Source organism: Bufo bufo, chromosome 6, assembly GCF_905171765.1.
Source record: "Bufo bufo chromosome 6, aBufBuf1.1, whole genome shotgun sequence".
Lineage (NCBI taxonomy): Eukaryota > Metazoa > Chordata > Amphibia > Anura > Bufonidae > Bufo > Bufo bufo.
In genome coordinates this window covers 341,194,472-341,220,966 of record NC_053394.1, presented here as the reverse complement: position 1 = coordinate 341,220,966, position 26,495 = coordinate 341,194,472, and positions in this window count along the sequence as shown.

The following is a 26,495-nucleotide window of genomic DNA, read 5'->3' as shown; positions in this document are numbered from 1 at the left end:
CCTCTGTATATACGTCAGATTATTCAATGTGCCACCATTAGCCTTCGCGATCCTATGGAATTCCTTTGTGAGGCGTGAATGTTAGGATACTGATATAGTACCTGAAAGTGCTTAGACTTTGGTAGTAATGATTTTGGAAACTTACCACAGCCAACTGGGACACTCGGTTACTGTTCCTCCATCAATTCCTCCAAAATTGTCACTGCTGCTTTTTCTGCTGTAGAGGTTAGAGTCCCTGCCGAGATATCCTTACCAGAATATATCTTTTTATTTATCATGTAATATGTCATATCATGTAATATGAATTTTATCACTTGTTTATTCATCTGATGCATTAGTATGTATTCGTATTTCACTGTATAAAATTATGTAATATGTATTTTCACCTTTCTGTTTTCCTCCATCTTTTAATCATCACCATTCACCTGTATCACTATTTTCATTCTACTCACCTGTATCTAATCACATTCGATAATATTGGCCCTTCGATCTAATTCTTGCAATCATGTACTGTTATACTGGTTGGTACTATCGGGATGTTCTGATTATGTGACTCAATGGTCTGTTATGTCAGGAATCACATGATGTATTTCTTTCCTTCCCCTCCCTTCCTTCCCTCTTTCCCCTTTTTGGCCCTTTCCTTTGCCATGCGAATTAGGGATTATGGAAATTCGAAGATTGTTTCGAGCTCCTGTTTTTTTGTTTATGACGGGAGATGTGATTCGGATGTGCATCCCGACTATATTGCGATTTTTGCTGTTCTTGTAATTCGGATGCACATTGCGATCATATTGCGATTATTGTTATCATCGGTGTCAGCAACGCGAATATTTTCGAGTGGCTAACTAATATATAGCACTCGAATACTGATGGGCGGAACTTGTGATGACATGCTGATGCAGCAGTCACGTGACCCAAGTGTCATAATGATGTAGGCTGATTCCTATTCAACCTTTTTTCTAATCCCCTCTCCCATTGCTATCACTCATATCTGTTCTTGTAATTCGGATGCACATTGCGATTATATTGAGATCATTGTTAATATCAGTGTCAGCAACGCAAATATGTTCGAGTGGTTAATTAATATACAGCATTCGAATACTGATGGGCGGAACTTGTGATGACATGCTGACGCAGCAGTCACGTGACCTGTGTCATGATGATGCAGGCTGATTTCTATTCGACCTTTTTCCAATCCCCTCGCCATCTTTACCACCTGACTCATGATGCGAGCTCCTATTGGTGAGCTCAGCTTTTTCACACACCAAAGAAGGATCAGTGTACTGATTACATCTATGGGAGCGATATATAAAGGTAGAGTTCTCATTAGTCTCTTATCCCCGGAAGAAGCCAGGTTGCTGGCGAAACGGCGTTGGGACAAGGAGACTGAGGGACCGGCGCACCAATACTGGGTACTTTTTCTGAGCTTGTCTTTATTTAAACACTGCCTACGTATATTCTCATTGGATTCAACCATCCAGAGTTACTTTTTAGTTTCTTTTTCTGGCTTTGTTGCGACGCTCTTTACTAACTTATGTGAGCCCATGTGTGTCGATCCCCCGGTCCTCCTCAGGTCTTTCCTCACTACAACATACCTGTTTACTGCTGTTTTTATGACAATGTGATTGTGTTTATTTAATAAAGAGAATTTTTGTACTTATAATTGGAGCCGTAGTTCAATTGTTTGGGTATCGAATTTTGTAAAATGTGTTAGGGCTCCTTTCACTTTATTACTACCCGGTGTATTTAATTGGTGCAATACATGAAAGGACTTATCCGAACAAGCAGCAGCAGAAGACTCCAGCAGTGAACACTTCAATCCAGGAAATAGTATAAACCGCAAAGTGAGTCAGTATGGGAGGGAATATAAAGGAAAGAGGATTAGTCTAAATAGGTGACACCTGGGAGAAGAAAATTAGATGAGAAAGTGAAACCAAAACAAAGAACATCATGCAAGAGGTAGAGAAGGACGTCTGTCAGACCTTCTCACAGAAGTGGCGGTGACAGATATGTCCTGGCCAGATGTGCCATCAAGATCCTGTATCTCGCAGTGGGTCTTACAGCCATTACTACCAGAGTATTATTGCCTGCCTTAAATTCTGTGACTATAGGAAGATAGAGAGGAAAGAGGGCCATAGCCCCAATCCTTGCCTAAATCCATACACTGCTATCTGGGAAAGACTTGCACTGTGTACACTTGTAACTGTGTTTTGCTATAACTGGATGTACTACTACTCCTACTTTGCACTATAGTAAAGAGAGACATTTATTCTTCTATCTCTGGCCTGGTAACTGACTTCTACACCATATGCTGGCCATTGTACACTACACACCCTTCCTTGCGCCCATCCTGACACCTAACATCAAGGGCACCCCTGCTACCATCAGGCAGGAGCCCCAGAATCAGGATTGTGCCCCAAGAGAAGAAATGGTACTTCCACCTTTTACTGCACGGCCCTAGGGATCACCGGTGTGAGGAAAGCCGCCGTGATTGATTGTGTTTGCCAGAGCCACTACCTCTCCCATCCTCCGCTACGGCTCCTCATTTGTCACTGCATTGCTACAGCCTTTCGACAGGCAGTAGGCTTAGTGCTACAGATGTACAATGAGGCTTACACTATCCTAATGTCCTAAAAAATATTTAAATTAGGATATCAATGGTGGTAACATTGGGCAATTGGCTACATTGTACTAAATAACTAGTACACGCTGTTTTTATTGAATTCATAGTATGCAATGAGCATTCTTATTTTAGGATTAAAAGGGTTGCCCACTGTAGACCACCCCTTTTTATTAGATGGTTCCCTCAAAAACAAGATAATGACAGAATGCCTTGTTTTTAGGATCCCAGTGCATAGCTGTAATACCTCAATTGTCCTTCAGTGCCACCACAGGTTGTTTGTATAATAAATGGACCTGCTAGGTCCTCCAGAGCAAGACACTTTGTCTAGATACTGATGAGGATGGATTATAGAGAGGGCACTTGAGGCACATACTCCCTGTTGGCTGTTTGATGATTCTATTTAGCTAAAAAAATGTTTTTGCCTGGGCTATACACCACTTTTAATTTGGTGTTGAGTGGGACAATACCCCCTTATCCTCTAATTTATCTATAAGTGGAGAAGGCACTCATAGGGTAAGTATGAACCACCTAGGTGGCTTAAGGAGAGATGGTAATGCTCACTTTCTTGTTTTGTGCAACATAAGCACAATACTAATTGAGAGTTGACAGCAACGGATTCCAAATGCAAATAGCACACTTGAAATGAACTCTGGACCCTTTATCTGCTCATTGTACTTGGGAAATTGAGGGAATAACACACACCTGGCCATGGAACAGCTGAGAAGCCAATTGTCCCATTACTTTTGGTCCCTTAACAAGTGGGAGGCACATATGCAAACTGTTGTAATTCCTACATCGTTCACCGGATTTGGATGTAAATACCCTCAAATTAAAGCTGACAGTCTGCAGTTAAATCAGTTAAACACATCTTGTTCGTTTTATTTCAAATCCATTGTGGTGGTGTATAGAGCCAAAAATGTTAAAATTGTGTCGATTCACCATTATTTATGGACCTGACTGTATAACAGATGATGCTCTGTCATTGGCTAAAATGATCATTCATTGTAAAAGTTCACCTGAGGAACATTCGTTATGGTTGAGATCATCCATTGTAGTACACTGAAAGACTCATGTACAGAAGGTCCAAGGTTATACACCAATGATTTCATTTTCTAATGTAAATGCACAATGTTTGCCAGTTCTGTCAGTTTTTGCTCATTGAGGGATTCATTGCATGTTAATGGACCCAGCTTCTACCTAACTGAATGCTATTAATTCCATTAATGCATTCAAAGCATCAACATGCGTGACTTTTCTAATACTGTTAAGTGACATTAGTGCTTTATAGGTACAGTCGCTGCTTCCTAACAATGAATATATACGGTACATTTATTTTATTTATCTCTCTTGCATATATGGAGCCAGCATATTCCGCAGCTCTTTTACAGACATTATCAATTTATCATCACTCGATGTCTGTCCAAAGTGAAGCTCACAAGCGAGATTCCCTACCAATATGTCTTTAAAGTGTGGGAGGAAACCAGAGTACGCAGAGAAAACCCATGCATGCACATGGAGAACATGCAAACTCCACTCAGATGTTGCCATTGGCTGGTTTTGAACCCAGGATCCCAGCTCTGCAAGGCATCTGTACTAATAGGGGTAATATGTCAGATAAGGTAATGGTATACCAATGTCTGTGCATTTGAAAAAGCATTTCAAAAGCCTACCGCCTACCCATCCTGGATCCGCCGGGACATTCCCAGATTTCGGTAGCTGTCCCGTGGTCCCAGGAGGGCTAAGTTATGTCCCTCTCTTAACTGTTGATTGCAATGGTAAAGCTGTCTTTACTGCTGTACAGCCTAACTGCAGAGCTGATCTGGTCTGATAAGACCCAGCGGCTCACACAGACTCACAGTCCCCGATGACCGTTAAGACCAGGGCAGGAAGAGGAATTACCGCTCCCTGATCTCTAAACATGGTTCTCATTGAGCGTTGTGTATAGATCGATGGGAAGGCAGGAACAGTGATAAACCACCCTAGCCTTCTCTATGGGAAGTCCTCCGTGCTCCTACAGCTGCACGATTATTGTACAATCTCTGCATGGACGTTTTACTTCGTCTGTGTAGAGATATGTGCAGACCACACAGATGTATATAGTCAACAGGTGGTCAGCAAGCATTTGAAAACCTTTTTCTGTAGAAGTTATTCTGTGTGGATGTATTTGTTGCTCACAATTTTACATTACATCCATACATGTACTGAGCTTCATGAAACCTACATAATTGGACAAGACAGCAAATGCATTTCTATACAGATAAACCCTTATAGAAACTGGAACATGCTATATATTTTTCTATGCAGCTTCATATTTATATTTTCTATACTTATTTTTGCATTTGTTGAATGCTGCTTCCAGTGGAGAAGTGGGAGGGTGGAATACTGCTGTCAGTAGAGAAGGGGGACAATGCTGCTGCAAGCATGAAAGTGGAGGAAATGAATGCTTCTCTCAGTTTGGAAATGGAAAGCACAGAATGTTACTGAAATACGGGGAGGTATGGGAAGGGACTGATGGCTGTTGTCAGTGGGGGAGGGGTGGAAAGGAGAAAAATTTTAATACTAAGTGGTTAGGAAAATGCTTCTGCCAGCATAAAGTGGGAGAATGCTGCAGCCAGTCGGGGAAGTAGTGGGGAGAATGTTGCTGCAAATAGGGGAGTAGTCGGAAGAGTGCTGTTTCCAGGGGGGTAGAGTTTGATAGCGGGAGAGTGCTGCAACTGTGGTTGGTAGGGGCTTGAGAAGGCTGCAGCAAATGCTGGAGAATGGTGGAAGTGTGAAGAATGCTGCTACCTCATCTGCATTGCCTTTCCAGTTTTCAGACTCTCGCACAAGACAGAGGGGCTCTAGTGTATTACTGTAGAGCCCCAGAAATAAGCAGAATGTGTTGGTAGCTTGTAGAGAGAAGCAGCAGAGGAGAGGCAGCACAGAGTTCAGGCTAATTGCCTGCGAGCCAGTAGAGGGCTGCTGAAATGGTGGTGCCCAGTGGGGCCAAAGCACAAGCCAGTCTGACAGAGGTCTGTGAGAGACTGTTGTTTTCTGAAAAGAATTGTGAAGCTGAAACTAAAATAAATAAAAAAAGTATAATTTTAGTTTTAGTAGCATTTTCTGAAAGCTGTCGTCTACCTCTAGTGGCTAGAATTCTGGTTATTTCCCCACAGTCTTGAACACAATACAAAATTCCACTCGAGTATCCTGGTTTTATGTTGTTTTTATTGATAAGAATTGATTAATATAATTCTATCACATTAGACAGAAATAGTATGTAACCCTTTTAATATTACTAAATGGATAACCTAAATTACCAATTCAGCATCAAGCTTTTATTTAATAATTTACCAGCATTACCTTCTTTACAGTAGCCACATTTTGCATACAATCATACAATTTTTTGACCTGTAAACTCTGATTACTTTCCAGTCACATACTGTTTATTACATAATTAATATTTTATTTGCTCCCTCCCTTTTCCTTTAATACATCTGTTTTTAATTCATGCTTTTAAGTGATTTATTTATAACAAATAGTATATTAAATTTAAACCTTAGTCCCAATCCCTTCTCGCATACTGTTACTGCTTGGATATCCCGCCCTTTAAATTTGACCTCACATTCAGGCCTGCATGCCAAAATGTCATTTTAAATGTCTGAGTTTGTTACTTTCATTCATGTTAATGTGCCTGACGAAGAGGGCTGTCCTCCCTTGAAACGCCAACGACTGTTGCTGCCTTCAAGTCTCTTTCACTGCTACAGTTACAGCACCTCAAACAATGTGCAATCTTTTTATGCAAGTTGTCTCTTCACTACCCCGGCCTATCGTTCTTGCAATAGAGCGGGCGTTGGACTGAGGCTGCATCCTGGAGCACCTGCAGTACCCCAGACCTGGGTGTATCTGCAGTTCCTATAATGTAACCACAGAAGGGTGAGGATGCACACTGCTGAGCTCCTGTTCCTAAGAAGGATTCTCCAGAGAGAACAACCCACATTTTTCCCTCAAGTAAATCCTTGAGAAGACAGACAGCTGAGTGACCAGCATTTTAAGACACTGCTGTGAGGTGAGGGACTATGGCTAAGACACCCATCACCAAGAATACCACTAGGCCAGTACAATACAAGTGCTTAACTGCAGCCATCCAACCTGCCTCCATAATCCTTACTGGTGCCAGAGAATTGCACTTGGAAATTGCATGCTATTGAATGTACCTGAAGTTGCACTTTGTAGACTGCTCTACATTTACTTCTGGCCTCATTCTTAAAACTACATTTCCACTGCACCCATCCCCAGTGAGCGATGGCCAAAGGGAGAACACCGTGATACAACACTACATCAGGGCCACTACCACTCCCATCCTTTGCACTGGCTCACTCTCTACACCAATTACTCTGGTTTATTTCAATCCTGTATGTAGTACTTCCTGTTCCAGTATCCAACCAAATCCATGATGCACTTCTCCTTTCTCTGCCACAGCTCCAGCACCACCACACCACCTAGTTACATAGACACTCCCCTAAAACTCTCTTGTATGGAAGTAACATCTCAATATAGGGGCAATATAGGGAAAGGAAATACATTACAAAATTATAGCTGCCTTCATAAATGATTATTGTAAAGGATGTTAATGCAAATCAGAAAACCCCTTTAAAGTAACCACCAACACGAGGACCAACCATTAGTTTCACCATATATAGTCGGACTGTATGTGCTGCATCTGAGAACTGGGCCTGTGCTGTGAAACGGCCAAGCATTATTGCCTTTAATATGGATCTGCCAAGATTTCGAGCCTCTTGTGAGTTGCTAAACTGTTGTATTTGCCTCAAGTGTCTTCTACTTATTTCTTGCTGCGCCAGTCCTCTGTGGACACCACCTGATGCCTTGCCTGAACCCATATCATCTGCTCGGCTATATTACAACTGGGCAGTCACTTTACATTTTTGTGGAATTATCCTTTCTATATCTAATACTCCCCTATATACTTTAAAGGTGTAGCCAAGTAGATGTTCATCGATTAGGGGGCATTCACACGGCCGTATCCGTTTTAATGTCCACAAATTACACATACGTGAAATGCAGGTTGTGTGTGTTCCGTCGATTACACTGATCAGAATGTCCTGCCATTTGTTAGAAATGACTATTGTCATGCTCCAAACGAACAAGAATAGAACCTGTTCTATTTTTTTTTACGGGCCCCCGGAATGCATATATGGATGTAGACAGCATCTGGTATGCTGTCCGCATCTTTTGCTGCCCCATTGAAATTAATTTGTCCGCATCTGATCTGCAAAAATTGTGAATCGGATGCAGAGCGAAAATACGGTTGTGGGAATGCCCCTTTACAATGCTTTTTATGGGATTTATATACCGGTATATATTTAGTCTAGCATTGTTGTACAGGAGTAGGTAGATGCATAATTAGTTTTCCATTCCCTCAGGATTTTACTATGGCACATATAATGCAAATTTTGATTTAATTTGACTTCAGGTCAATGGATATTTGGCATTAGTAAATACAATACATAAAATATGCTTTATATAGGTTGTGATACAGTAAAGGGAATGGTCTGGGAAAACAGGTATTTTCCTCCCAGTGTGTGCTGCTGGGCTGATTTGCAGGTGGGGTCAAATACCAGACTGGATTTTAATTGCTGGTCCGGGTTTTTGGCAGCACCTGGCTGTCCTTAAATAGGCAGCTGGGCTCGGCAGCAGGATCTCTGTGTTGGGAATCTGAGGCTTGGTGACAGGTTGGAGGGCTGAGACCCATGGGCCGAGGAAACAGGCCACCTAAAGCCTGCTGTGGACTGCTGGAGGCAGAACTGACATCAAGGTGACTTGTCTTATATGAACTTTACAATTTATGTGAAGTAACAACAAGATGTACTTTCCATTGTGTGTAAAGTAAACAGCAAGACTGCAAAGTAACGCATTGTTTTGTGCATTTGCCTCAAGTGTGAATAAACACTGAAGTTTTGCGTTAAGAACTTGTCTTTTGCCTCTGTACTGCTTCTGCATACCCTATCTACCAGAGCAAAACCCCACAAGGCATATAGAGAAATAGGCTTGTATGCAATTCCTGTGCTTCAGGGTATTGACTTAAGGATGCCTTCTCGTAATAAAAAAAACTCTTTTTGACACACGTTCCTTGAAAGGGTTACATACAGTCACCTAAAGAATTATTAGGAACACCATACTAATACGGTGTTGGACCCCCTTTTGCCTTCAGAACTGCCTTAATTCTACGTGGCATTGATTCAACAAGGTGCTGATAGCATTCTTTAGAAATGTTGGGCCATATTGATAGGATAGCATCTTGCAGTTGATGGAGATTTCAGGGATGCACATCAAGGGCATGAAGCTCCCGTTCCACCACATCTCAAAGATGCTCTATTGGGTTGAGATCTGGTGACTGTGGGGGCCATTTTAGTACAGTGAACTCATTGTCATGTTCAAGAAACCAATTTGAAATGATTCAAGCTTTGTGACATGGTGCATTATCCTGCTGGAAGTAGCCATCAGAGGATGGATACATGTTCTCATTCTGTTTACACCAAATTCAGACACTACCATTTGAATGTCTCAACAGAAATCGAGACTCATCAGACCAGGCAACATTTTTCCAGTCTTCAACAAATTGTAGCCTCTTTTTCCTATTTGTAGTGGAGATGAGTGGTACCCAGTGGGGTCTTCTGCTGTTGTAGCCCATCCGCCTCAAGGTTGTGCGTGTTGTGGCTTCACAAATGCTTTGCTACATACCTCGGTTGTAACGAGTGGTTATTTCAGTCAACGTTGCTCTTCTATCAGCTTGAATCAGTCGGCCCATTCTCCTCTGACCTCTAGCATCCACAAGGCATTTTTGCCCACAGGACTGCCTCATACTGGATGTTTTTCCCTTTTCACACCATTCTTTGTAAACCCTAGAAATGGTTGTGCGTGAAAATCCCAGTAACTGAGCAGATTGTGAAATACTCAGACCGGCCCGTCTGGCACCAACAACCATGCCACGCTCAAAATTGCTTAAATCCCCTTTCTTTCCCATTCTGACATTCAATTTGGAGTTCAGGAGATTGTCTTGACCAGGGCCACCCCCCTAAATGCATTAAAGCAACTGCCATGTGATTGATTGACTAGATAATTGCATTAATGAGAAATAGAACAGGTGTTCCTAATAATTCTTTAGGTGAGTGTAGTTACTAGTGATGAGAGGCAGGAGCAATATTCGAATTCGCGATATATCACGAATATTTAGGCGAATATTCCCCAAATATTCATGATTTCGTGATATTCGTGAAATTATTTTTGATTGCGCTATTATTAAGTGATGAAAATGGTTGACAGCAATTTTCAAGATGGTGTGGAAGAACTTCGCTCTCTGTAGTATACTGTAATCATATCTAACTTGTGGCTATTGTTTAAAGTATTCCAATGATCTTAAATCTAGCACTGTACTACTGACAACAAACTTCTTGGCAGTCAGGAGGCCGGGCGGGTGCTCGTAGCGTAGCTCACTACGCTGACTACGCCTGCACTGCCTGCTTTATTCCTAAAGTGGGCGGCGCAGGCGTAGTGAGCTACGCTACGAGCGCCCGCCCTGCCTCCTGACTGCCAAGAAGTTAGTTGTAAGTAGTACAGCGCTAGATTTAAGATGATTGGAATACTTTAAACAATAGCCACAAGTTAGATATGATTACCGTATACTACAGAGAGCAGGGCCCGGTGTAGTAGAATACAGTGACTGCATCGGGCCCCGCTGCCATTACAGAAACAGATGCCGGCCCCCAGCCCCTCCTCCCTCTCAGCATATTCACCGGATGGTCGCAGCATTCGCCCCATAAGACGCACTGCTATTTTTCCCCCACTTTTTTTTTGGGGGGGGGGGGGGGGGGCAACTTATAGGGCGAAAAAAATACGGTAGTTTAAGGCCTACACATAGCAAGTCAGCAGGAATGGACAGCAGCATGTTCTTAGTTTGCAGCAGGAAAGTGTTCCCGGGAATGGGCCCCTGCCATACCAGTGAAACAACTAAAATAAACTCATAATTATAAAAGAAGGAGACACCGCGCTAAACCTAAGTCACCTGACCCTTATTAACCTCTGGTTCCGTTCGTGTCAAACCTATCCACCTCAGTTAGCAAATAGCAAGGTTACCTTGATTCTGATGTGTGGAGCTAGGGGACCACCTTCTCGGGCGTTCCAATGTACACGTTCTCTTCTGCGCAGAGGCGAATAGCAGGTAAAGATAGGCTATATGGAGTTCGCCCCGGCCGGTAGCGAAACTCCGTTTGTACTTACGCTCACAAGGGGAGCTGGTGACGTCACCTGTTGAGCTACGGACTGCTGTAAGCACCAAAAAACCTTCCTACGCGTTTCGAGTGCACGGCACTCTTCGTCAGGGAATCGCCAATAAACTTATGCAACCCCAACAGCAGTATGTTTGTTCTTCTCTTACATCAGGAATGTCCTCCCATGCATAAAAAATCAAAAAAAATTCATAGTAAATTTTTTATTTTATGTTTTTTTTAAAGATTGTAAAGGCTCCAATATATTTGTATATATATATATATATATATATATATATATATATACAGTACAGACCAAAAGTTTGGACACACCTTCTCATTCAAAGAGTTTTCTTTATTTTCATGACTATGAAAATTGTAGATTCACACTAAAGGCATCAAAACTATGAATTAACACATGTGGAATTATATACATAACAAACAAGTGTGAAACAACTGAAAATATGTTATATTCTAGGTTCTTCAAAGTAGCCACCTTTTGCTTTGATTACTGCTTTGCACACTCTTGGCGTTCTCTTGATGAGCTTCAAGAGGTAGTCCCCTGAAAGGGTTTTCACTTCACAAGTGTGCCCTGTCAGGTTTCATAAGTGGGATTTCTTGCCTTATAAATGGGGTTGGGACCATCAGTTGCGTTGAGGAGAAGTCAGGTGGATACACAGCTGATAGTCCTACTGAATAGACTGTTAGAATTGGTATTATGGCAAGAAAAAGCAGCTAAGTAAAAAAAAAACGAGTGGCCATCATTACTTTAAGAAATGAAGGTCAGTCAGTCAGCCGAAAAATTGGGAAAACTTTGAAAGTAAGGGCTATTTGACCGTGACGGAGAGTGATGGGGTGCTGTGCCAGATGACCTGGCCTCCACAGTCACCGGACCTGAACCCAATCGAGATGGTTTGGGGTGAGCTGGACCGCAGAGTGAAGGCAAAAGGGCCAACAAGTGCTAAGCATCTCTGGGAACTCTTTCAAGACTGTTGGAAGACCATTTCAGGGGACTACCTCTTGAAGCTCATCAAGAGAATGCCAAGAGTGTGCAAAGCAGTAATCAAAGAAAAAGGTGGCTACTTTGAAGAACCTAGAATATGACATATTTTCAGTTGTTTCACACTTGTTTGTTATGTATATAATTCCACATGTGTTAATTCATAGTTTTGATGCCTTCATAGTCATGAAAATAAAGAAAACTCTTTGAATGAGAAGGTGTGTCCAAACTTTTGGTCTGTACTGTATATATATACACAGGTGAAACTCGAAAAATTAGAATATCATGCAAAGTTCATTTATTTCAGTAATGCAACTTAAAAGGTGAAACTAACATATGAGATAGACTCATTACATGCAAAGCGAGATATTTCAAGCCTTTATTTGTTATAATTTGGATGATTATGGCTTATAGCTTATGAAACCCCAAATTCACAATTTTGAGGTACCCTTTCCTTAGGGGGTATGGATTAATTAGCTGACTAGAGTGTGACACTTTGAGCCTAGAATATTGAACCTTTTCACAAAATTCTAATTTTAAGCTGCATTAATGCAATTTCTTTTAATTTGCATTACTGAAATAAATGGACTTTTGCACAACATTCAAATTTTTCGAGTTTCACCTGTATATATATATATATATATATATATATATATATAGAGAGAGAGAGAGGTAGAATAAATAAAATATTATTACGTGCATCACCAAAAAAAATTCTAATTCGTAATGTGTCTATAAATAAATTATACTTTGAAAAATAAGGTACATAATAGACAAGTATTCATACAGTGAAGAGAATAATAACTTCACTAACACTATGTTGCTTAATAATATGTGCTTAAGTAATCAGAGTGACAAGTTAAAAAAAATTGTCAAAAACCAATTGTGTCTTAAAAAAATCTGCTGTTCCGATTAAAAACATAATGGAGTGGGCTAAGAACTAACCAGCATGGATCCGAGATAGCGTCCCATTTTGTTAACTGTGCATGTCGGAGCATAACTTCCGCCTTACAGAAAGAAACGTGATGCAATCACGTGTTCGCATCGACTGAGGAACGCACAAAGGCCGCGAGCATCCATACATATGATAAAATATCACGTGTTCGCCACTGAAATTGAACGCAAGCTGAGCCACAAACGCATCATATCTAAGCGGTCACATGATCGCAAGCATGGAAATGAGTATAATAACTCGCAAAATGGTGACATGGCTTAAAGAACATTATATATTCCACAGTTTATACTGCAAATTTTAAAGTTGTGTTTATATAAAATTAGCATGTGCAAATTATTATTACATATTTGTCAAGAAGTAACATAAAATATAAATGTATATATCGATATCTACATGTGGCAATAACGCTCTATTCCCAAAAACGGATTACCACACGGATGAGTATAACGCCAGTCACACCCAACCATGTCAAGAGGTCAACACGAAAGTCAGGCATCTTGTTCAGGATGACAGATAACAGCATGTTCGAACCTCAATCCGTATTTAAACAATAAAAAAACTTTTTTAGCAAGTAATAGGAACCAGCGGCTCATCGGTTCATCAGTCAGTCCTGTACAATGTTAACTGCACAAGACCTTTTGACAAGGGAAGGCCACATGCGGTCCCCACTTTTCTACAGAAAGAACCACAACAGGGCCCCCCAAAACCCAAGTTAAGCAAAATAATAAAATATAAAATAAAATAAAGTTAAAAAAATGTATTTTGTGAATGAAGCGTAACACCGCATGATTGTATTTTATTAAAAAGATTCTTTATATATATAAAAATATAAATATTGACAGTATATGATGAACAGAGCACATGCACAAATAAGAAACATGCACACCAGTTTAAGAGAATTATAATACTTATTAGTTGACAAAGTCCTAGGGCGAATAAGTGGTCCATGCGGGTTGTCCTCCGCAGGATCAGGACAGACAGCATCAACAGGTAATTGTTAAAACTGTACTATAATGCCAACACATAACTCGGCAGGATAAGGGCAGACAGTAGCAGGTAAATAGTAACGCAACAGTATAAGGCCTACACATCGAAGGGCCAAACTCAGCAGGATCATGAAAGACAGCAGCATGTAAATGGTAACTCTGTAGTATCAGGGCTACACATTGCTTGACTCAACTCTGCAGGATCAGGACAGACTGAAGCAAGTAAATGGTAATGCTATAGTATAAGGCCTACACATAGCTGGGACTAACTCTGCTGATTCAGGACAGACAGCAACAGCACCTGTTACATGGTAACGGATGAGTATAAGGCCTACTCATATCTCAGCCTAACTCTGCATGACAGGCAGCAGCAGCAGCTAAAGGTAATGGTGTAGTATATGGCCTACACATAACTCAGCATGATCAGGACAGAAAGCAGCAGCAGCATGTACATGATAATGGTCGAGTATACGGCCTACACATAGCTCGGCCTAACTCAGCAGGACAGGCAGCAGCTAAAGGTAATGGTGTAGTATAAGGCCTACACATAACTCAGCATGATCAGGACAGACAGAAGCGGCAGCAGGTACATGATAACGGTCAAAGTAGTGTCACAGAATCCGGGCCAGACATCACTAGGAAGGGGCTGACAGGCACCGGAGAGCACCGACACTGTCATCCAGCAGAGAGAAGTTAGTAGTCTGTTCTGAAGCCACCATGTGCTCACCAAGACAAGGAACTGCAGGTAAACTTAATACACAAAATGAATGCAGCTCTGCTACATCTCTGTTGACTTGAAATAGAAAATTAAATCCGGTAGGTTCATGAAAAATGTACAGCAATCCGGTCCAATACTATTTTTAGGTCTGGACGGGGATAAGAATGCAGGGCTTCCAAGGAGAGATGGGATAGATAGTGTAGGAAGGTGCAAGGGGCCGTCATTGACGGAAGGTATGTGTCACCGAGGTTCCTGGCCTCAGTGAGGTTAGAGCCGGTAATTTCAAGGGTCAGCAGCATCTAGTGCTAATTGACACTGTTTGCTGTTAGTATGGCTGTAAAGCCGATCCGGGCCAGCTCTTACTGGGAGTAGCCAAAATGCTGGGTGGGTGGCTTCTCCCCACGTTCCAGGCCGGGTCTTTACTGGCCTATATCAAGCAGTCTCAGCTGGGTGTGGATTACTCCTCTCTGACAGTGGAGCGCTGTTAGTCTCTCTGTGTTTGGGAACTGAGAACTTGTGCCGTGCTAAAGGGCTGAGAGACGCCTGCTGGGAAACAGGCCCTAAAGCCTGCTGTGGACTGCGGGTGGAAAAACTGCTGACCAGGTGAAGGCTTTTGTTCTGTGGACTTTTTATGGTGTGAACAAACACTAAGACTGCAAACCGTTACTTTTTGTTTTTGCTTATGTGTGAATAAAACACTGAACTGTTTAAGTTAGGGCTCTTTCACACTTGCGTTGTCCGGATCCGTCGTGCACTCCCTTTGCCGGAGGTGCCCGCCGGATCCGGAAAAACTCAAGTGAACTAAAAGCATTTAAAGACGGATCCGTCTTCAAAATGCGTTCAGTGTTACTATGGCAGCCAGGACGCTATTAAAGTCCTGGTTGCCATAGTAGTAGTGGGGAGCGGGGGAGCAGTATACTTACCGTCCGTGCGGCTCCCGGGGCGCTCCAGAATGACGTCAGAGCGCCCCATGCGCATGGATGACGTGATCCATGTGATCACGTCATCCATGCGAGTGGGGCGCCCTGACGTCACTCTGGAGCGCCCGGGGAGCCGCACGGACGGTAAGTATACTGCTCCCTCACTCCCCACTACACTTTACCATGGCTGCCAGGACTTTAGCATCCTTGCAGCCATGGTAACCATTCAGAAAAAGCTAAACGTCGGATCCGGCAATGCGCCAAAACGACGTTTAGCTTAAGGCCGGATCCGGATTAATGCCTTTCAATGGGCATTAATTCCGGATCTGGCCTTGCGGCAAGTGTTCAGGATTTTTGGCCGGAGCAAAAAGCGCAGCATGCTGCGGTATTTTCGCCGGCCAAAAAACGTTCCGGTCCTGAACTGAAGACATCCTGATGCATCCTGAACGGATTTCTCAGAATGCATGGGGATAATCCTGATCAGGATTCTTCCGGCATAGAGCCCCGACGACGGAACTCTATGCCGGAAGAAAAGAACGCAAGTGTGAAAGAGCCCTAAAAGACTTTGTGGTTGCCTCTGTACTGCGTCCGCTAGCCTGTCTACCAGAGCAAATCCCCACAATAGATATATACATGTGGCTCATCTTATTCGAATTTACCTATCTACCCTCATCTCGCCGCTACTAAACCCCGCCACTCCTACTGCCCTCTGGCTTGGAGGAATCAGCACACGGTGAGGAAGGCTGCGTTACCGCAGTGTTCTGCAACAGACTCGAAGTGCCCGATATGAAAACTGAGAGCAGACTGGTGCAGGTGGCGTGCGTAGCGCTGTGTGCCAATATAGCGCCCGTTAATGTATAAATACATGATTTAAACAATTAAAAAATATATATCAATACATTAATTAATGAATATATTAAAACATTTAACCATAAATAAAGTAATTTCAAAATATATTATATAAAAAAATCACTGATATACAAATATATCTAAAAATAAATAAATACATTTAAAAATCAAACTATCAATAAATAAATAAATCTACAAATACATGATTAAACTAATTCGTCAATACAGAAATATGACAATAAATAAATAAATATATAATTTTTTGCAATCAATCAATAAATTAATCTACAAAGACACGATTAGAATAATTAATTAAAATCGAAATATATAAATAAATAAATATATGAAATAATTAAAGGATCAATAAATAAAATAATATAGAAATACATGATTAAAAAAATATAAAGTAGTAAATAAATAAATAAATAAAAATTGTCCGTAAATAAAAAAATGAATAAATAAAAAAATGAATAAATATATACATGATCAAATACATAAAAAGATTAAAAAACAACATAGTTTTGGAGGGAGAGACAAGGAGAGAGATGGACAAGGGACCCATCAGCGCCCTGAACCGACTGCGGGGGCCAGGAAGTCGCCGCTGATCCAGGACTCATTCATTTTAATGAATGTTAGTCTATCCACGGAGTCTGTGGACAGAGGGGTCCGCTTGTCGGTGACCACCCCACCTGCCGCGCTGAATGTCCGCTCAAATAGTACGCTGACATTCAGACAGTAATTCCAGCGCATACTGAGCGAGCTCATGGCAGGTGTCCAGCCTGGAAACCCAGTACTCCATGGGGTCGTTGGTGCTCCTATGGGGAGCACTTCATTGAGGCCGACATGCTCCCCGCTGACCATCTTTGTTGCCTGCTTAAATGTGGCCAACACGTGACTGTCACGGTGGGGACTGGGGGGAAAAAACCACCGTACAATATCAGAGATATAAGATAGCAACTAAGCCTGGATGCTGGGATCAGGGAGCAGGTCACCTCCTAAAGAATTCCTAAATCTGGCCCTAATCTCCTATCTGTATGAGCCAACCCTGATGGTAGGAGGGCCCATACGCCGTAACCTCAGAACACTGAAATACCTGAATTACCCTGAGGTAAGGAGAAAGGGACAAGATACCAACTTGTTCATCCACAACACGGATTAACCAGAGTCTCTTACAAGCCTAGCAACAAAGGACAACAACACCAAGGAAATGACAGGTAAGTAACCAGTGGCCGGAGACAACTCAACCAGCCACAACAGTAAATCTGGTCACTTACCTGTTGCAGCTGCTGGAAGACACCAAAGAAAAACACAGCTGAAGTAACCTGGAACCCAAACAGCTGCCATCCAAACACCTTCCGGATGCAGTCCATACTGACAAACAGGAACCAGGACTCCAGCAACTGCACATCCTAGGAAAATGCTTCACCCCTCCGGGAAACCAACCCCCTTCCAGAGGGACAACACACACAGGGAAACGTCTTGCACTCGTGCAGGGACAAACACCAACAACATCCCAGACATGTAACAACAAACAAGATGTACAACAAACCTTTGTTGTACATCAGTTGCCTGCCCGTGTGTGAGAGGAGGGACAGTGCTGCTGCTGCTGATTCAATAGGGAAAGTGTTAGCTAGGGCAGTGTTCTGTGTCCACAGACTCATCTGCTGTAAGGACAGCGTCCTGACAGCACCCCAAAAAGCCCCTTTTAGGGCTGGTACATCAGTCTGCTTTTTTTATTTTATTTTATATATACATATATTGCAGTTGCCTGCCCGTGTGTGAGAGGCTGCAGGCTCAGTCACAGACAGTACTGTGTGCACACCATTCATACAGGGTGTGACAGAAAATACCTCGCAGATAAAAAAATTTATATTTAATATTTTTCTGTGATCTAATCCCATTTGCAAGCCCGTGTGTGTCAGGCCCACACAGACTGTATTGTGGCCACTGGCTAGTGGCTAGACCTCCACTTATACCGTTACAGGGTGTCACTCACTCACAAATACCTCGCAGATAAATAAAAATTATATTAAATTTTTTTCTGTGATCTAATCCCATTTGCAAGCCCGTGTGTGTCAGGCCCACACAGACTGTATTGTGGCCACTGGCTAGTGGCTAGACCTCCACTTATACCGTTACAGGGTGTCACTCACTCACAAATACCTCGCAGATAAATACAAATTCAATTTAATATTTTTCTGTGATATAATCACAGTTGCAAGCCCGTGTGTGTCAGGCCCACACAGACTGTATTGTGTCCGCTGGCTAGTGGCTAGACTTCCACTTATACTGTTACAGGGTGTCATTCACTCACAAATACCTCGCAGATAAATAAAAATTCTATTAAATTTTTTTCTGTGATCTAATCCCATTTGCAAGCCCGTGTGTGTCAGGCCCACACAGACTGTATTGTGTCCACTGGCTAGTGGCTAGACTTCCACTTATACCGTTACAGGGTGTCACTCACTCACAAATACCTCGCAGATAAAAAAAAATTCTATTTAATATTTTTCTGTGATCTAATCCCATTTGCAAACCCGTGTGTGTCAGGCCCACACAGACTGTATTGTGGCCACTGGCTAGTGGCTAGACCTCCACTTATACCTTTACAGGGTGTCACTCACTCACAAATACCTCGCAGATAAAAAAAAATTATATTTAATATTTTTCTGTGATATAATCACAGTTGCAAGCCAGTGTGTGTCAGGCCCACACAGACTGTACTGTGCCCACTGCCCACCACTTATATAGGGTGGCAGAGTACCTTGCACGCATAGTAACACTTATCTGATAAAAAATGACATGCAGAGGCAGGCCACGCCGCAGGGGCCGTCGTGTTCGTGGTGCTGTGATTTCCACTGGCCCTGGAATAATGCCCAGTGTTCATAGGCCACGTACCCTGAATCCCAAAAATTCTGAGAAAATAGTTGACTGGCTTACACAGGACACCCAATCTTCAACAGCTTCCGCTAAGAACCTTGACGCACCATCCTCCTCCAGCTCATCTTTGGTCACCTGCTCTCAAGTTACCACTCTCCCGCCCGCCGCCACCATTACCACCACAGCCGCTTCACTTGATACCTCAGAGGAGTTATATACACATCATTTGGATGAAATTAGTGATGCGCAACCATTATTGCCAGAGGATGGAGATAACAGGGATATGTCTCAGTCAGGCAGCATTACACACATGGACGTACAGTGTGATGATGATGATGATGTCGTACCCGCTGCTGCTTCCTTTGCTGAGGTGTCAGATACAAGTGAAGTGGTTGATAATGACGATGTGTCTGTGAATGGCACGTGGGTGCCTGCTCGAAGAGAAGAAGAAGAGGGGGAAAGTTCAGAAGGGGAGACAGAGAAAAGGAGGAGACGAGTTGGAAGCAGGGGGAGGTCATCGCAAGGAGCTAGTGGCACAGTCAGACAGCATGTATCGGCACCCGGGGTCAGCCAGACAGCACGCCAATCAACACATGCTGCTGCCACCACCAGAATGCCATCATTGCAAAGCTCAGCAGTGTGGCATTTTATTTGTGTGTCTGCCTCTGACAACAGCAATGCCATTTGCAACCTGTGCCAAAAGAAACTGAGTTGTGGGAAATCCAACACCCACCTAGGTACAACTGCTTTGCGAAGGCACATGATCGCACATCACAAACGCCTATGGGATCAACACATGATGACGAGTAGAAGCAGCACACAACCTCAAAGCCACCATCCTCCTCCTGGTCCAGCATCTTTAGCCACGTCAACAACTGCTGTCCTCCTTGCCCCCTCTCAACCACCCGCCACTCCGCCTCTCACCTTCAGCAGTTCCATCTCATCTGCCCACAGTCAGGTGTCTGTAAAGGAAATGTTTGAGCGTAGGAAGCCAATGTCCCAGAGTCACCCCCTTGCCCGGCGTCTGACAGCTGGCTTGACGGAACTCTTAGCCCGCCAGCTTTTACCATACCAGCTGGTGGAGTCTGAGGCCTTCAAAAAATTTGTCGCTATTGGGACAACACAGTGGAAGGTACCCGGACGAATTTTTTTTTCAAAAAAGGCAATCCCAAACCTCTACTCAGTGATTGAAAAGGAAGTCATGGCATCTCTGGCATACAGTGTTGGGGCAAGGGTCCATATGACCACTGATACCTGGTCTTCAAAGCATGGTCAGGGCAGGTATATCACCTACACTGCGCATTGGGTCAACCTGCTGACGGCTGACAAGCATGGAATGCGTGTGTCTGCAGCGGAGTTGGTGACACCGCCACAACTTGCAGGCAGGCCTACTGCCACCTCCTCTACTCCTCCTACTCCATCCTCTTCCATATCCTCCTCGGCTGAGTCCTCTTCTGCTGCGGCGTCTGGCTGCACAGCAACTGAATCCCCCCAGCTCCCCAGGGGCTATTCCACATCCCGGATACGACAGTGTCACGTTGTCTTGGAGTTGACTTGCCTGAAAGCAGAGAGCCACACCGGACCTGCACTCCTGTCCGCCCTGAACGTACAGGTGGATCAGTGGCGGACCCTGCACCAACTGGAGATTGGCAAAGTGGTGTGTGACAATGGAAGCAATTTGTTGGCGGGATTGAATTTGGGCAAGTTGTCACATGTGCCGTGCATGGCACATGTGTTGAATCTCATCGTACAACGATTTGTGTCTAAGTACCCAGGCTTACAGGACGTCCTCAAGCAGGCCAGGAAGGTGTGTGGCCATTTCAGGCGTTCCTACACGGCCATGGCGCACTTTTCAGACATTCAGCGCCGAAACAACATGCCAGTGAGGCGCTTGATTTGCGACAGCCCGACACGTTGGAATTCAACACTCCTAATGTTCGACCGCCTGCTCCAACAAGAAAAATCCGTCAACCAGTATTTGTATGACCGGGGTGCTAGGACAGCCTCTGCGGAGCTGGGAATTTTGTTGCCATGTTACTGGACGCTCATGCGCAATGCCTGTAGGCTCATGCGTTCTTTTGAGGAGGTGACAAACCTAGTCAGTCGCACCGAAGGCACCATCAGCGACCTCATCCCATTTGTTTTTTTCCTGGAGCGTGCCCTGCGAAGAGTGCTGGATCAGGCTGTAGATGAGCGTGAAGAGGAAGAGTTGTGGTCACCATCACCACCAGAAACAGCCTTGTCATCATCGCTTGCTGGACCTGCGGCAACGCTGGAAGAGGAGTGTGAGGAAGAGGAGTCAGAGGAGGAATGTGGCTTTGAGGAGGAGGAAGACCAACCACAGCAGGCATCCCAGGGTGCTCGTTGTTGTCACCTATCTGGGACCCGTGGTGTTGTACGTGGCTGGGGTGAAGAACAGACCGTCAATGACATCAGTGAGGACGAGGAACGGGAAATGAGTAGCTCGGCATCCAACCTTGTGCAAATGGGGTCTTTCATGCTGTCATGTCTGTTGAGGGACCCTCGTATAAAAAGGATGAAGGAGAACGAACTGTACTGGGTAGCCACGCTACTAGACCCCCCGGTATAAGCAGAAAGTGGCGGAAATGTTACCAACTTACCGAAAGTCAGAAAGGATGCAGCAGTTCAAAACAAAACTAAAAAATATGGTTTACACAGCTTATAAGGGGGATGTCACAGCACAACGGGAATCTAACAGGGGAAGAGGTGAAAGTAATCCTCCTCCTTCCACGACCACGGCGGCAAGGACACGTCGCTTTACAAATGTGTTGTTGATGGAGGACATGCAGAGCTTTTTCAGTCCTACACATCGCCACAGCCCTTCGGGATCCAGCCTTAGAGAACGACTCGACCGACAGGTAGCAGACTACCTCACCTTAACTGCAGATATCGACACTCTGAGGAGTGATAAACCCCTTGACTACTGGGTGTGCAGGCTTGACCTGTGGCCTGAGCTATCCCAGTTTGCGATAGAACTTCTGGCCTGCCCCGCTTCAAGTGTCCTGTCAGAAAGGACCTTCAGTGCAGCAGGAGGCATTGTCACTGACAAAAGAAGTCGCCAAAAAAGTGTTGATTACCTCACCTTCATTAAGATGAATGAGGCATGAATCCCGAAGGGACTGACAGTGGGGGATACGTTTGACTAACAAAGGGCCTGATGACATGCCTTGGCCTCAAAATGGTCCCCACACTGCTGTATTTAATGTCTGCATACCGGATGACTTTCGTGAATTCTCTGCCACCAACTAGGGTTCAAGCCGCAATGTTTTAGTCACCTTTCTGCCTTGAAAACATCAATTTTTCCGGCCGCTGCTACAACAGCGGCTGCAACAATAACATTATTTTTCAGGCATGTGTACATGCCTAATTCTTCTGGCCTCTGGTGCTGCACTGTGGCTGCAAAAACAAAACAAAAAAAAAAAGGCACATACAAGTGTCAATTCCCCTTCGTGATCGTTACCTTGTTGTGGTGAAGGGGCTTGCATATCACAATGAAGCGATCATCACCTCTATGAGTGTGTTGGCAATGTTGCCACACCCCAGATGATAAGGCCGTTGCTTCATTATGATCAGACCAAAAGGGATCGGCTGGATAATTTTTCATAGAAAAAACATACATTTTTTTTTTTTTTTTAAGTTGTATGGGTGGGTTTTTAATACATAAAATAAAAAAAAATCATAATAAAGTCTCTTAATAGTTTATTAGAAATAATGCAGACAATTTAAAAAATCCCCATCAATTCCAATACAAAGCAAGTACAAAGCTCAGAACTAAATTATTCCAGGATGTCGTAATGGTTCGTTAATTCGACAATGGTTAATCAATTCGACACACGTCCCCGGATAGGGGACGTAACAGGGATTAAACTGATAGGAATAGTACTAGTTAAGACACCACTCATATAGGGTGTCACAGCACATTGCTCCGTGCACGCGCAGTGCCCCAACTTGTGAGTAAGAGGACCAACCAAGCTGCTTTTTCCATCTCCCGGTTCCTAAAATCAATTCATTTTGGTGTATGAGAGTTTGGTCTGTCACTGTGACGGCAGTCGAAGGTACCTGGCCTAATCCCACTCTGATATGGGACGTAACAGGGATTAAACTGATGAGAATAGTACTACAGAAAATAGCACTCATATCGGGTGTGACAGTAAATTGCACGGCGCAGACGCAGTGACCGTGGCGTGGATTCAAACAAAGAGGAGGGAGCCAGCATTTTTTTAACCATCTCCCCGTTCGAAAAATCTATTTAATAAATTGACCCCAGATTGGGGACGTAACAGGGATTAAACTGATGAGAAGAGAGAACTACAGAAAATACCACTCATATCGGGTGGGGCAGTAAATTGCACGGCGCAGACGCAGTGACCGTGGCATGGATTCAAACAAAGGGGAGGGAGCCAGCATTTTTTTAACCATCTCCCCGTTCGAAAAATCTATTTAATAAATTGACCCCAGATTGGGGACGTAACAGGGATTAAATTGATGAGAAGAGAGAACTACAGAAAATACCACTCATATCCGGTGGGGCAGTAAATTGCACGGCGCAGACGCAGTGACCGTGGCGTTGATTCAAACAAAGGGGAGGGAGCCAGCATTTTTTTAACCATCTCCCCGTTCGAAAAATCTATTTAATAAATTGACCCCAGATTGGGGACGTAACAGGGATTAAACTGATGAGAAGAGAGAACTACAGAAAATACCACTCATATCCGGTGGGGCAGTAAATTGCACGGCGCAGACGCAGTGACCGTGGCGTTGATTCAAACAAAGGGGAGGGAGCCAGCATTTTTTTAACCATCTCCCCGTTCGAAAAATCTATTTAATAAATTGACCCCAGATTGGGGACGTAACAGGGATTAAACTGATGAGAAGAGAGAACTACAGAAAATACCACTCATATCCGGTGGGGCAGTAAATTGCACGGCGCAGACGCAGTGACCGTGGCGTTGATTCAAACAAAGGGGAGGGAGCCAGCATTTTTTTAACCATCTCCCCGTTCGAAAAATCTATTTAATAAATTGACCCCAGATTGGGGACGTAACAGGGATTAAATTGATGAGAAGAGAGAACTACAGAAAATACCACTCATATAGGGTGGGGCAGTAAATTGCACGGCGCAGACGCAGTGACCGTGGCGTTGATTCAAACAAAGGGGAGGGAGCCAGCATTTTTTTTAACCATCTCCCTGTTCGAAAAATCTATTTAATAAATTGACCCCAGATTGGGGACGTAACAGGGATTAAATTGATGAGAAGAGAGAACTACAGAAAATACCACTCATATCGGGTGGGGCAGTAAATTGCACGGCACAGACGCAGTGACCGTGGATTCAAACAAAGGGGAGGGAGCCAGCGTTTTTTTAACCATCTCCCAGTTCGAAAAATCAATTCAATTCACCTTTCGGGGACCCTTGGTGTTGTACGTGGCTGGGTGGAGGAAGAAACCTTCAATGACATCAACGGGACATGGCTAGCTTGGTATCCAACCTTGAACAAATGGGGAGTTTGCGGTTGGGCAAATGGACTGTTTGCGGTGCATTAAAAGGGGAGTTTGGTCTGTCAATGTCTGTGAAGCGGGCGTAACCCTTACACTACCTGATCGATACAACATCATACCTGATCGTATACACACACTGGATGTTTTAAACCACGTTGTTCAAAATAATTTGGATTGTTAGGTGATTTATGCCCTTTATGGATTAAAATCCAACTCTGCGTCAACTACATAATTTTCCATGGGAATTTTGCCATGGATCCCCCTCCGGCATGCCACAGTCCAGGTGTTAGTCCCCTTGAAACAACTTTTCCATTACTACTGTGGCTAGAAAGAGTCCCTGTGGGTTTTAAAATTCGCCTGCCTATTGAAGTCTATGGCAGTTCGCCCGGTTCGCCCGTTCGCGAACATTTGCAGAAATTCGCGTTTGGCGTTCGCGAACGGAAAATTAGACGAATGGCAAAACGTGATGTGAAACCGGCCTTAGTGTGCCATTATAGTGCCAAGTGCCAAGCACTAGAGGCAGAGAAGGGAGGCTGCAATGTACTGCATGCTATAGTACAGGAGGCTGGCAGAGCGCACAGCCTGGTCCTGGTGATCAGTGGTTTGGACTGTATTCTACAAGGCTCACTCCACAGTATCATGTACTGGAATCTAAAGTAAATACTGTAAAGATATTAGCCCTACCAAAGAATAATAATAGATTTAGTGACTATATAATCACCAACATAAAAGACGAAATAATACCACCATACTGGATAATAGCTCATACCATGACTGGATAACAAAACACTGTAACGTTATAGCTCCATATAATGACTGGATAACACCACCATAACCGCCATTACCACCATACAGTGACTTGATAACCGCCATACAATGACTGAATAACACCACCGTACAGTGACTGGATAACACCATCATACAGAGACTGGATAACACCATCATACAGAGACTGGATAACACCGCCATACAATGACTGGATAACACCGCCATACAGTGACTAAATAACACCGCCATACAGTGACTGGATAACGCTGTCATACAATGACTGGATAATGCCGCCATACAGTGACTGGATAACGCCGCCATACAGTGACTGGATAATGCGGCCATACAGTGACTGGATAACAGGGTATAAGGGGACACAGTATAGTATGTGACCAGGGGCACAGTATAGAGTATAAGAGGGCACAGTACATGGTATGATTAGGGGCACTGTACATGCTATGGTAAGGGGGCACAATGCAGGGTATGAGGGCATAGTACAGGTTAGTAGGCACAGTATAGGGTATAAGAGGGCATAGTAGAGGTAAGGAGGCATAGTACAGGGGTATCCCCTTATGCTCCTGTAATGTGCCTCCTACAGGGTATTATAATGGGGCATAGAGCAGGGTATAGGGCACAGTACAGGGCAGGGGGCACAGTACAGGGCAGGTGGCACAGTACAGTATAAGGGGCAGAGCATAGGGGGCACAGTAAAGGGCAGGGGGTACAATACAGCATAGGCGGTACAGTATAGGGCAGAGGGCACAATACAGCATAGTAGGTACAGTATAGGATGGGGGGAACAATATAGCATAGGGGATACAGTACAGGGCAGGCGGCAGGGTACAGTATAAGGGGCACAGCATAGAGGGCACAGTACAGGGCAGGCGGCACAGAACAGCATAGGGGGCACAGTACAGGGCAGGGGGAACAATACAGCATACGAGGTACAGTATAGGACAGGGGGGCACAATATAGCATAAGGGATACAGTACAGGGCGGGACACACACACAG